This window comes from Oreochromis niloticus, linkage group LG9 (genome assembly GCF_001858045.2).
Source record: "Oreochromis niloticus isolate F11D_XX linkage group LG9, O_niloticus_UMD_NMBU, whole genome shotgun sequence".
NCBI classification, from domain to species: Eukaryota; Metazoa; Chordata; class Actinopteri; order Cichliformes; family Cichlidae; genus Oreochromis; species Oreochromis niloticus.
In genome coordinates this window covers 26,395,629-26,409,326 of record NC_031974.2, presented here as the reverse complement: position 1 = coordinate 26,409,326, position 13,698 = coordinate 26,395,629, and positions in this window count along the sequence as shown.

The following is a 13,698-nucleotide window of genomic DNA, read 5'->3' as shown; positions in this document are numbered from 1 at the left end:
TGTCTTGATATTTACAACGGCTGGTGCTCACTTGTTTTCACCACCATGGCTACCAAGAGACAAATGGAGAAACATGCCCAGCAAATGACTTAACTTTTCAAACACTCCAGTGTTGTGCATGTTAGGTTAATTTATGACTCTACACTGGCCATATATCTGAATGTGAGTGGCTCTGTTATCCAGAATGGATCCCAAAGTCAGCTGGGATAGGCTCCATCTCGCCCACAAACCCTCGCCCCACGGATATCCATCTAGTTCTTGCACTGCTACACTTATAAGTGAAGATTAATTTGTCGAGCATTTTCTGAGATTTCTTTTTATTTATGTTCCTTAACAAGACCTTGAACACAGTGGATGGACTGTCCTTGTGCATTTGAAGGAGTTGGTATTTGTGAGCTCATGAGTGAAAATAGTGGTAAAACTGATTTATAGCTTTTGAAGGTTACTCAGACACATTGAGCTTGGCCATGGTAGTAACCAGAGAAAAGAGAGCAGAGGAAGAAACAATGACATTTCTCCAAGTAGCCTGTCCATCTACTACCCTGATATTAGACTGAAAGAGGAAATGAAACAGGGAAGAAAGAGAGTGTGGGAAGAAAGAGAGAGCTGATTCATAAAGAAACATAAATAGACAGAATCAGAAGGAAAACTGTGTGAAAGCGCAGACAAAGCAGATGGAGTCCTGTCTTCCTTCAGAAAACAAGCCGTGAGTTCTGCTGAGCTCACACACCAAGGGCTTTTGTCCCCTGGCATTTACCCATAAGCACTGCGGCTGGACACCCGTCCCATCCTGTCCCAGAAAAGACGCATCGCCCGACATGGCTGAGGTGGAGGGGCAGGTGCTGCGTCCCAGCAGGAGGACGGTGGGGAGGGACAATGTATGCAATTCCTGTCTGGCACACAGTCAGGCTCTCACGGGAACAGGAAAAAGAGAGAGAGAGAGAGTGTGTGTGTGTGTGTGTGTGTGTGTGTGTGTGTGTGTGTGTGTGTGTGTGTGTGCACATGCCACTATTTGGACTCCCTGCCTCTCTGAAAGTAAAAATCTGGTGAGGCAGCAGGCATAGGTGGAAAAAAAACTGCATTGTACTTGGAAGTGATATAAGGTCAGCAGTACTGTATGTGCACACACACTCACAGACACACACGCATATACACACATCTTAAATGCCTTTCAGCAGGTCTGCTGTAAAAGTCAAGTGATCAATTTGGGCCACATTATCTCCAAATTCCCTCTCTGCCTTGCATGAAACACATTGATCCAAAAATTCTGCAGACTTGCTTATTTGAAATCATAAAATCCATTAAAATTATATTCAGATTTTTGGTCAGCATACGTTTCTATGCCTGTCTGGTTTTCCTCCAGTATTATTCTGCACTCCACAGGCATGGGGGTAAGGTCAGATGGAGACTTTAAACTGCCTGTGGGTGTATATAAATGTGATATGTGGTAGCCCAGCTGCAGGATTTCTGGGCTCCAGGAAAAGTGGGTACACAAAATGTGCTCGTGCGTAGTGTTCATAATACACAGTATGCACACACGTCGAGGTTAAGTGTCCTAAAATCCTTAGAAATTAGTCGTCTATGTTTCAGTCTTTTATTTATTTATTTATCTATTTTCATTAAATTCTGTCGGTAAGCATTCCTCAAAGACAGACACTCTTTGTCTCATCTTTGCTCAGAAAACAGAGTTTGAAATGATCCTCTGTGGTGCTGTGGGCTAAGTAGGAGCCAAAGTGTGGGCGTAGGGTGGAGGACGTGCAGTGGAAGAAGATCTCATTTGTCCCAAGAGTGAGGGGAAGAGGAAGCTTTGACTAAGGGTGTTGCAGGGAAACCCTTTACCTTTCCCAGCTTTATAAGCAGAGGTTTTGGCATTTTGCTGGTCTCAAGCTTGTGTTCAGGTTTGTGCTAACACAATGCCCCAGTCTTCCCAGAAATGGGTAGACATGTGCTGCTCTCTGCTGCTCTGCAACACCCATGTAAGGTTTCGCATTTGTCACTAACCATAGTTATTTTTTATGACAGACCATCGCTCACAGGAAGGGATGTGTTTACAGCTTTTGTTTCATTTGAAATAAACAGACAAAAAATACATCTGGCAGTTATCATGAGACAGTAAACAGCAACAATAAAACCACCTACACTACCCCAAACTACATCTTCAGAAATTCCCAAAAGGCGTTGATTTAATCGTTCGACTAAGGTTTCGTTTGAGAGGAGCATTACAAGCAAGCACAATGAGATCAGCCTGAGAAATGAAACAGACAGATTACTAAGTTTAAAGGACAACACTAACGTTTCAGTCTTTCTCTCCTTTATCATTTTGCTGTTGCCGTCTGCCGTTTGCCCACCTCCAGCCTCCAATGCGAGTGTCAAACACTGCAGTTCCTTAAACGGCCACTTGAGGGGAGCCAATCAAATTTCATCCATCCATCCTCTTCCGCTTTTCTTTATCAGGGTTGTGGGGAAGCTGGAGCTTATCCCAGCTACCATACAGTAAGTCCGGGGTGGGAGGGGCTTAAAGAAAACTTTAAGAATCCTTGAAGAAATATATGAAATTACATGTAAGGTATGTACACAAATCTACACAGCTTGATTTCACTTCCAGTTTCATATCCTGTTCATTTAATATAGTTTTCCTGACAAAAATAAATAAATAAAATATAATGAAATGAAATAAAAACAGTTTTGCTGACATACGTGTCTGTGTGACATGCACAAGGTTCCAAAAGTAAAGCCTTTTTGTCACTTTTAAATACAAGGTTTGTTTGTCTTTTGCTGGAAACATAAGACATACTCAGCTGAGGTCAGCTTGTATTTGCTATTTTAACATATTACTGTTACATTACTTATCATTTCCAGTATTCCAGGCCCATGCAGACTGTCCTACATTGCTCACAAATAGCACACACTTGCATACACACACGTGCACAGATTACAACTGATATTTGTAGCCTAGATATGAAGATAGTCGGTTCTATAGCTCTTATCCAGAGGAAGTGGTGCTCTGCAGGGAGGCAGCTGGAGGCCAAAATGCAGCCTGGTGCTCAGAGAGGAAAGGGAGGATATAATCAGTGTCTCCATCTGTGGAGGGTGGCATAAGACAAGACGGGAGACACGCCTTTCATTAACCTTCACCTTCCTCTGCTTGTTCTCACATGTGCATGCCCGTGTTTGCGTTTGTGTGATTAGATGCCAGATAAAACACGGTCAGAGTGGTGCTGTTAAACTTACAGAGAATAAAATGGATGGAAACCAAGCCACAACGTCCAAGGCTGAAAAGTGTATTCCTGTGTTAAAATGTCACTTCCTTGTTTACAACCTGGTCCAAAAACCAGCTTTGATAGTTTGTTATTATTTTCTCTCTTCATCGGGACCCTTTTTAATAACTCATCCAACCATCATTTGTTAAGACTCATCTGTTAAGGCTTAAAAAGAGAGTGGAGGTGGCTTTGATTGACATGCGTGCCACCCAATGTTGGGTAGTAATGAACTACTCATACATGTGTGTACACATTACTGGTGCTGACACAGGGGCGCTGTATGCTTCATCTCCACTAATCCAATTCACTGACTGCATCTCTTGACTGTGTGGGCACTGTTGGTTTCTTTTGGGGCATTTTTGATGGAATTATCCAAACAATGTTTGACATGTGGCACAGACCATCAAAGAAGTATGTGTCTCTATTTTTTATTCTGCTAGGCCTCAGTCACACAGACCTAGGGACAGCTTTGAGATCCCTTGGCAACCCGCAGTCACCAGGTACTGACTGTCATTGGGTGAAATCACTGACAAAGCCGTACTGCAACAAAAAACTCCATGTGACTGCCTGATTGGTCACTGGTAGTTTGTAGGGAATATGTCTGTAAACATTCGACATGTACTCACCGCGTGGTAGGGGAACTTGTGCAGTGCCAACCAGTTTGTGTTGCACATTTCACAGTTTCAGTACTGTTTAGTGAGCAGGTGTTTTTTCCACACCAACTTTCCAAAGCAATCAAAGCATTTCCAAGCAGATTTTTTAATAAACAGCTACACAGCTGTGATCAGTTTCACTAGCAACTCCTGGCAACCTCCAGCAACAACTTTTCCACTTTTCAACTGGTTTACAGGACAGTCACTGACCAGTCTACGTGAATGGAGCTTTAGCAATCAATTTCACAACAACTACCAGCAACCGGTCAGGGTAGACATATTTTTCCACAGCGACTGGTCGTTGCTGAATAGTCACAGACGAGTCTCTAAGCTTGTATGACTGAGATCTTACTTAGTGTTGTCATGCAAACAGGCTCCAAAAAGTGACCTGCACCCAAAATACCAATGATAAACTTCAAAATGCAGATCAGGAAACTCAGCTGTATATGACACATCACCTCGTCTGTACAATTTTAAAGTGGGAGCTGTATTTTTGACCCTAAGTCAAGTCAAGATTTAATATTATATACTTGTGCATGAGTTTACCTTTGCACCATTTATGGTGTCACTGAGTCCTAAGACAAAGAAGAAAACTTTAACATAGTGGGATAACACAGAGAGGAAAACACACATAATTGCTTTTTACTGGAAGATATATGGACTGGAACTATTTCTTGGCAAACAGGGGCCAGTGGCTTCCTGGAGTCTCTGCTGGCGTCTTGGCAACCTCATGGTGACAAGAAAACTCCAGGAAGCTGTGGCCTTCAGCATGTTACAGTTATTAAATATAAGAATGGTAAAACTCTAACTGGCATCTGAAAAGTCAACTTTTCTTCTTTTTTGCTGTCCTTTAATTCACTCATTTATCGATTCACCGTAATTGGATTCGGTAGTGCGGACGTTTACGATGTAGTTCAACTAATCCACCAGTTGTTTGCTGCTGTAAAGTCCACACTGACAAGAAACATCAGAGTTTCATCTGAACGTATGTGTCACTGTCACTGTAACTAATTCAGAAAGTGTTGACCCAGGGAGTAATACTTTTCAGCAACAGTTGACCTTTGTCAGGCTCAAAGTGTTATGATGAGGAGACCTGTAGCTTAACGCCGACTGACAGCCTTGTCATGTAAGATTTGATTGGTGCCAAGGGGTGTGTGAGACAGTGATGTAAAAAAAGAGGAAAAAAAAGATATGGGGCTGTTAACATTCATGAGAAATGATCACGGTGTCAAAGGGAGAGCATCCACTTGTCATTTCTCAGACCGCTCTGTTCGGTTCCACTCACCATCTTTCTTCCATCCATCTTTCTGATGTGAATCTATCTTGTTTTCTTCCTTCCTTCCCTTCATTCTCTCCGTTCTGCCAATCCTTCCTCCTCCCTTTCTGTTCTTTCCTTTACTTCCCCTTGTTTACTTCCTCCCTTTCCAACCCTCCTCTTATTCTCTTATCCTTTCCATCTTTTTCTTACTTTTAAACTGTCCAGCTTACAACCAATTCAAGCACCATAATCTTTAATGGTAAATGGTAAATGGACTGGTTTCTACTCTACCTGACCTCTCAAAGCACTTTGAGTGTGTAATCAGCCAGATACACACACATAAAACAAATACTTTTATTGAAGCTCTGGATCCATAAATATCAATTATCACGTTGTCATTGCTGGATATTGATAAAAGACCTGAGGAGCTCAGACATTTCTGTGTAATCAGTCTTTGACTGAAGATGCCACTCTTGATTAACTCCAGAGCATGTGAGTGTTGGGAGAATCCAAATACAACAATGCAAATAGATATCGATGCACGAGATGTTAGAGACTGATGTGAAATGGTGTTAGCACATCGCTGTTTATTAAGCACCCGTCCACACAGCTTCCTGTGTTCACTGGACAACCGCTGAATGCACCTGAGCTGCTGGTCCAGCCCCATGGTTGTGACAGTGAGAAACATGTGACTGTAAGCTTTAATGGGCAGTCTAAAATCTCAGGCCTGTCACTTTGTGCCTTCATTCAGATTAATGTGCACACCGACCGGCTGGGCATTAAGCCCCACAGGCCCTCTCAATGACACACTTCAGTGCTCTGCGGCTCACTGCTGTACACCTGGAAACACATACCAATATCCTGCACGGAGGCTTGTCATGGTCACTCAGAAGGATGTGCACTCAGAACACAAACACTCACGTCACCGAGAAAAGCCCAAGAAAGGTTTATTTCAACTCCAATTCTTTATAATAAATAAATAACTGAATAAAATCCAATGATGGCATCACTGTGCCTGTTTTATAGGTCTTATGTGTTATGTTTTCCACTTACTCTTCAGAGTAATTTAAATAAATTTGTCACTGGGGCAAAAATCAGATGCCACTTCTAAGCTTTGGTAACAAAGAAGAAGAAAAACTGTACTCAAAGAACGACAACATATTAAAAAAATAAAAGGTTTCTTGATGTTAATGAAGAATAATACATTTTTCCTGTGAAGTGTATACATTCATTCCAAAGTTAAAGTTACTCATCGCCCCCCAAAATACCTCATCTATGAGAATCAGATGTTAATTATTATTTCCCTGGGATTTAGGATTTGACAGTAAATTAGTGACTCTTTATTTTCTTGGGGCAAGTTCTGTAGTGGCACCAGATGTTGCTGTCTTTAAAATGCTCATAAGTCATGCTGGTGTCTATCTTTTTTTTTTCTTGGAGCTTGGAGTAATTCTCAACAGCATCTGGCTAATTCTAATGAAAATTGTTTCATCCTCTGTTGGAGAGAGGAGGCAAGAGGAGATACAAAGTGTTGCTCTGCCCCCATTTGGTAGCAGACAGAAAGGCAGGAGAGCATATCCAGGACTGCGAGCTTATAAAGCACCAACACTCAGTAACTAGATACTTAAAGATAAATTTTGTACTACTCCCAAGGTACGCTAAACACTGACATATAATTTAGATGTAGGCGATTAAACCCTCCGCTCCCAGGCAGATTGCATAGTACAGGCGGCAGAGGAATGCTCCAAAAGCACTTATTACAGTGGAATTAAAACCACTTTCCTGCTTGTAAATTCAACAATATATTATACAGAGTGTGCACTCACTACAGAGACGGTGTGTCATACTGTGCAAAGGTATATGTGAACTGTGAAGACCTAAACACTGCATTGCAACTAATATCTGCTGATGCAGCATTCATTTTCCAAAAGCGCTGTGCAGTGAATAAAGAGACAAAGAAAGTCAAACTTTGTCAAAGCAAAACAGCAAAACTACCCGTGAGTATATGCACCGAAATTTGAACCCTGCATACAGGCAGAAATTAAAACTTTCTCAACCTGTACCGATACATTAGGTGGTGGACTAATGAGGCTATGGAGAATCTGGAGGCGTGTCTGGTCTGCACTGACTGGGAAGTTTGGATGAGTATACAGATGCTAGATATTTCTATTTATCATTTTAATAATGCGCTTTTAATAACTGCATTTATTTCTCAATATTTATTTTTACTTTGGCATCAAACTGGCTGAGCCTTTCAAAATAAGAGACTTCTGGGCTGTTGAAATCCTAGCAATGGTAGTATTTGGCATTAGTGAATGCTAGCTAAACACAGACAGTTTACCTAGCAGTGACTCCTGCAGCATTCACTACCAAAACTGGGTTTGGGGGGAGTTTAATCATGCGTTAGATCCTGAGTGTCCAAATACACCTATAGTTGACATGTGGGCATTTTGGAAAACAAAGATGCAGAATCGAATAGAATAGGCCTTTACCGTCATTGTACATGTACAATGACATGGTGCCGGAATAAAATATAAATAGCAGACAGCAGGAATCAGAGGCAAACAAGAGAAATATATACAAAACCAAGAGAAAGGCGCACATTAGCGAACATTAGCATATTATGTTAGTCGAGTGGCTCCATTAGCAGGTCATGCTGACTACTGATACTCACTTAACCAAGTACAAGCCTAAAGCCCCTCACTTCACCTACATTTCACACCTAGCCAACAGCCTGAACAGCTTCTACTATTGCTTCGACAAGCAGTGGAACAGACCTGTTATCCCCCCCACCCCACACCTCTCTCCATACTTGAGATTGAGATAAACCCTGTCAAAGCACCTGGACCAGATTTGGTGTTTCCATCCACCTTAAAGCAGCTGTGCTGATCAGCTGTCTCCACAATTCACTGACATGTGCAACACCTGACTGGAGACATGTCATTTGACAGCCTGCTTCAAGGCCTCTAATAATATTCCTGTTTCCAAAAAAAACCAGGCTCACAAGCCTTAATGGCTACAGACGCATCTCTTTGACCTCTGTAGTTATGGAAATAACTGAAAGCTTGAAAGCTTTGTGCTGTCCCATCTCCAATCAAGCACAGCTCGGAGCTGATTGTGAACAGGATGAAGCAAACCTCACAGGACCTCGTCTTCCTGCATAACTCTCCAGTGGACACCGTGAAGTCCTTCCACTTCCTGAAAAATATGACCCAGGGACCTACTTCCTGCGGCAGCCACAGAAGTTCAAGCTACCAAAGTCAGTGATGGTGAAGTTCCACTCCTCCATTATGTCCACACCTCCTCATCAGTGTCTGGTACACTGCTGCCAAAAAATGTGTAAAGAAAGACCATATGTAAATGTATGTACATTTTTTGTATTACCAGTGTTGGGAAGGTTACTTTTAAAATGTATTCCACTACAGATTACAGAATACATGGCCCAAAATCTAGTGTGTAACATATTCCGTTAAGTTACTCAATGTGAGTAAGGTATTCTGAATACTTTGGATTACTTGATATATTGTCACGCTTTTTACAACTACATTAATGTACTTTTGCTGTGTGATTTACTATTATTATTATTATTATTATTACTGAAGGCTACTCGCCACTGAGCTAACAGTGTTAGCTGAGATTAATTCATAGACTGCAGACTGTTAGACTTGATGGATAGCATTAACAACCTGCTAGCTGCAAATAATCATGTGCAGTTCTGAAAGCAATACCAACTAGATTTTTAAATCTTAATATAAAATGAGTAACAGTAGGCTGGACATTAGGTAAGGCTGCACCTTTTGCAGTGATCTGGTATAGAAAACTATTACTTTATCAGTAATATGTTTTTATTCTGCCTGCTTTCAGAACTGCACATGATTATTTGCAGCTAGCAGGTTGTAATGCAGCCTTCATTAATAGTAATACATCACACAGCAATAGTACTGAAGTGGCAAATAACCCAGGTTGCTACCACAACTAAAACAAGGTAGTTGCTGAATGCAGGGAGCGGGACCACACCTCCATACACATCCCTTCCGGTTCTATCTATGTATGACACGCCCCTTCTAGAAATGCTGTCAAACCTAAAATAAGGGTGTGGTCCCAGCTAGTCAATGTTAACTATATCTTTATACAGCAAAGTGCTTTTGCTGCTGTGCTAACATCAGAAATCTCACTCATAGAACCGTTTTTTTCACATTTGGCATTTCTGTTTTTATGTTCAGTCTGTAGGTGCGCTTGAAGTCTAGCAGTTTTTTAAAGGACATTCCCTTCAATATAAGCAAAGCTGATCTGAGTCCTGTTGTGTTAACGTTAACACTGAATACCATAATGACTGTTCTTTTACTTCCTTTGCTTGAATTTACAGTGGAACGTGCACTGCATGATCGTCTGTTCTTTCTCGTATGTGGGCAAACTAAATTTATATATGTTCAAGAATATTTCTCCTCCCCAGCACTGCTGTACCTAATGACTTTTTTGATGATTTGAGGCATTGATTGCTTATATCACAATGCATTTAATTCTTAAGGCAAACACATTTGAAATATTTAAGTGACTGGCTCTCAAAAATATATGTACGTGGTTGCCTCTGCTGTATGTACTCTGTCTGCACCCTCTCTCTGAAGAATTGTATATTTCTATTAATTTTCCATGTCATCAGACAAATCAGTAACACAACATCTCTGCTACTTCAGACAGTGGAATAAGTTCTTTTTCAGTAACTTGAAGCAGTCTTTTAAACAGCCTCGTTCGCCGGAACAAATTGTTGCCTTATTGTCTCCTACTTCTTTGAATGGAGGCCCCTCACGTAGTAGCCAAACAGTGCTTGATTTTTATGGCATTGTTAAAGGAGTAATCATGATGACATTTCTCACAGTGATTATTCTCTGAACTGGCCTCCCTCAGTTAGGCCTTCTTATAATTTCCAGACCCCCTTTTGAGACCTGTTCTGTATTACACCAATTAGCACAGTGAGTCATATGTCACTGGACACTGAGCAACTCAGTCGCTTCCACTCTGTGCTATAAATTTATTTCTAGCTGTTTCACTGACAAGGTATGCTGTCACTGTGCTGCTGACTGACAGGAGTAAATGTGTGTTTGTGTTCGTGTGTTGGATGTTTCAGCCTGGCATTTTATTGTGCTATTAAACGTTATTAAACATCCTCTTTTTGTTGTATTTTACTATGTTTTAAGGATAATGCCCTTGAATTGAAAAAAATACAATGTTAAGGGCCCAACCCTCTTGGTTTAATGGAAAAGGAGCAGGAACCAATCTCCCTTTATAAATGGACAGCAGAGGGCATGAAAAAGTCATCTACTGCTTCCTGAACTCCAAATCCTCTCGTGTACCTCAAACGAAGTCGATGGTCCTTCAGACCGCTCAGAGATACATTGCACAAAGCCCGTGACTGAGTCAAGCCACCATCTGCATCACGCTGGCATTTTGTGGGTCATTCCTCAGCGTGACAACAGGCATAGAAAAGCATAATATGAGCTGAGTGGGTGGGTGATAGTGGTGCAATTCTACTCTTAATGACAACTGAGAGTGTGTATGTTTCATTGTGATAAGGGCTAAATGAAAACAGGAAAGCATGAAAGAAAATGACAATGACAATAAAGTGAGATCTATGGGTGAAAATAACCATATTTTTGCAGGTTCCAAAAAGGTGCCACAGTGACTATGAAATCAGCTTAATGCATTTAGGATGGCCCCAGTGTTCCGATGAGCAGGTCCCTATTAGGAAGGTAATTGGTTTGGCGGATTACTCAAAAAGTTATGGACTGATTTGCATGAAAATTTACCAGAGGTCGGCCTTGGCCCAACTTCGATGTGATTAACTTTGGAAAAAATATTGATTCAGATCTGGACTGAGTATTTTTGTGAGATAAAACTAAATTGGACATTTTACATGATGTCTTCACACACTGTAAAAAAATGTGGAGGAAATCTTTTTTTTAAATTGAGTATGTGGAAATAGAAATGTGAAGAAGTTCACTCCTCTGAGTTTATCCTTCTTGCATCCCAACAGGAAGTTACAAGAAGCCTAAACACATCTGTCTTTAGCATGGCCTCGAATAACAGAGACTTTATGTTTGGGTTAAAGTTAAAGATAGGTTCGCTCTCTTAAACCAGGTTGGTGGCTGCTGAATCAGAGGACTTCTGGTTATAGCTGAGGCAGATTCTTATTACTGCAACAAAAATATAATGGAACGACTCAGTTAGTATGACTGTACAAGACATTTGCAGTGGATTTAATGTGTTTTAGGTTTCATAGTACTGCCATCTATAGGCCAGGTGAGGAAGCACATCTATTTCAGCTTTAATTCAATTTTTCGCCAAATCACAACAACAGTCACCTCAAGGTGCTTTATAATGTAAGGTAGACTCCACAATAATAGATACAGAGAAAAACAAAACAATCATATGACCTCCTATGAGCAAGCACTTTGGCAACAGTGGGAAGGAAAAACTCCCTTTTAACAGGAAGAAAACTCTGGCAGAATACCCTCTGCCGCGTTGGGGTGAGAGGAGGAAGAAATGACAGAAGAAGTTTTGTCCTTCCAGCATTAGTTTCTTCCAGCAGTGATAAATGCTCAGTGACTAGTTTCACTGTCCTAAGAGTTCTGCACTGTGGCAAGAAAAGAAAGTAAGCTCAAGTGAGTCTGTACTGAGTCAGAACGCAGTGAATCAGAGAGAAGAAACAGACTGTAACTGAGCCACAGCTCAGCACACCGAAAAATGATTAAATTACACTTGTTATTACTGAGTGTAGGTTTGAAGTATTTCAAAGTATTGTGCTTTGCTGAAGTAATTAATTAGTAGGTCAGGAACACTACCTGAACCATCTAAATACACACACAATTATTCAAACCCATGTGGAAAGAGTGATTTCTGAGTAACCTAATGACTGGTTCTGCCAGCTTTGGCAGGAAGAACTGCGATCAAACATTTGTGATCTTAGGCAGTGAGACTTTTCACATCTCTGTGGATTGTTGTTTCAATTGTTTTAACTGAAACACACTGGAGGAATTTTGAACATGAATGACCTGCTTAAGGTCTTACCAAAGCATCTCAATCGATACTTGGGTCCAGACTTTGACTAAATCCCTCCAATACCTTTAGCTTTTTTTGTTTTGTTTTTTTCAGCCATTCATCCATGTTTGAAATTATATTCCTGCTGCTGTTAGAGAGCAGAGTCATCCAGGTCCAGCCCCAGATCATCACACTACCACCACCATGTTTGACTGTTGCTGTGTTAGTTTTACCCTGATGTGACGGGACTCAAACCTTCCAAAAAGTTGTCTTATCAGAATATTTTGAGGGTGATCAAGATGTTTTTTAGCAAATGTTAGATGATGTGTTCAGTTTGGTCAGCAGTGGTTTTCTCCTTGGAAGTCTTTCCTATTGTTGAATCATGGACTGTCTTTAACTTAGGCAAGTGAAGCCTGCAGTTCTTTAGATATTGTTCTGGGTTATTTGTGACCTCCTAGACGAATCGTCAGTGTCCTCTTGGAGTAATTTTGGCAGGTCAGTCACTGTTCCAAGTTTTCTCATTCAGTGGATAATGGCTCTCACTGTGATTCAGGAGCCTTATTATTGGCTCTGTAACCCTGTTCAGACTGATAGATATCGGTGACTTTGTTTCTCAGCTGTTTCTTTAGATCGTGGCATGGTGCGCTCCATTTAGAGATCGTTTCTCCTACTTTGCTTTGTCTGACAGGTTCTGTTTAAGTGATTTGTTGATTCTATTGAAACAAAACTCAGCTTTCAAAAAAATGTGAATAATCACAGTTAATGTTTAATTTAAAAAGAGAGGAAGTTTTTCACACAATGACAGGTAGGTTTGGGTGGCTTTTCCCTCTTTGTCTAATATTAAAGTTTGATCTGTAACATGTGTGAAAAATATGCAAAAACACCTAAGAAATCAGGAAGGGAAAAGAAAAATACTTCTTCACAGCACTGTAGTTCTGAAGTATGAACCATTATAATTATGGTTATCTGTAACATTTGGCTCTAAATGTGAAAGAAAAAGACTTGAGAGTGGCACAGTTACAAACCAGCGCCACCATACAATTACAATCATTTCCAGTTTTTGCTTTGAAGTGTCTTTTCAGTCTTGCTGTGACTGACGTAAGCTGTTAAACAGTGGACCTCTCATCATGTTGAAAGCTTAGCTAACTTAGCTAACATACTGTGAAAGAATATGAAAGAATTCCTCATAGCCCGAGTGAAGACAACAGCATCACGATCACTGCTTTGTTTTGCTGAATGCTATGAATAGTTTGACCCTGCAGCCAACATGCAAGCTGCAGTGCTGCTGCCATTGGCCATCTGCAGGTATCTGTTTAGAGAGATTAGTAAAAGTGCTGATGATGCGAGAGCTGTGCCTTGCACTCCTGACTTCACACTAAACAACAACTCCCAGGCTAAATTAGGCACACACACTTAGCCCAAAGAAGCTCTCAACAACTTTTAGTTTTGTTTTTAGCTCTAAAAATGTTTCCCAGGTCCACACGTAAGCCATCTC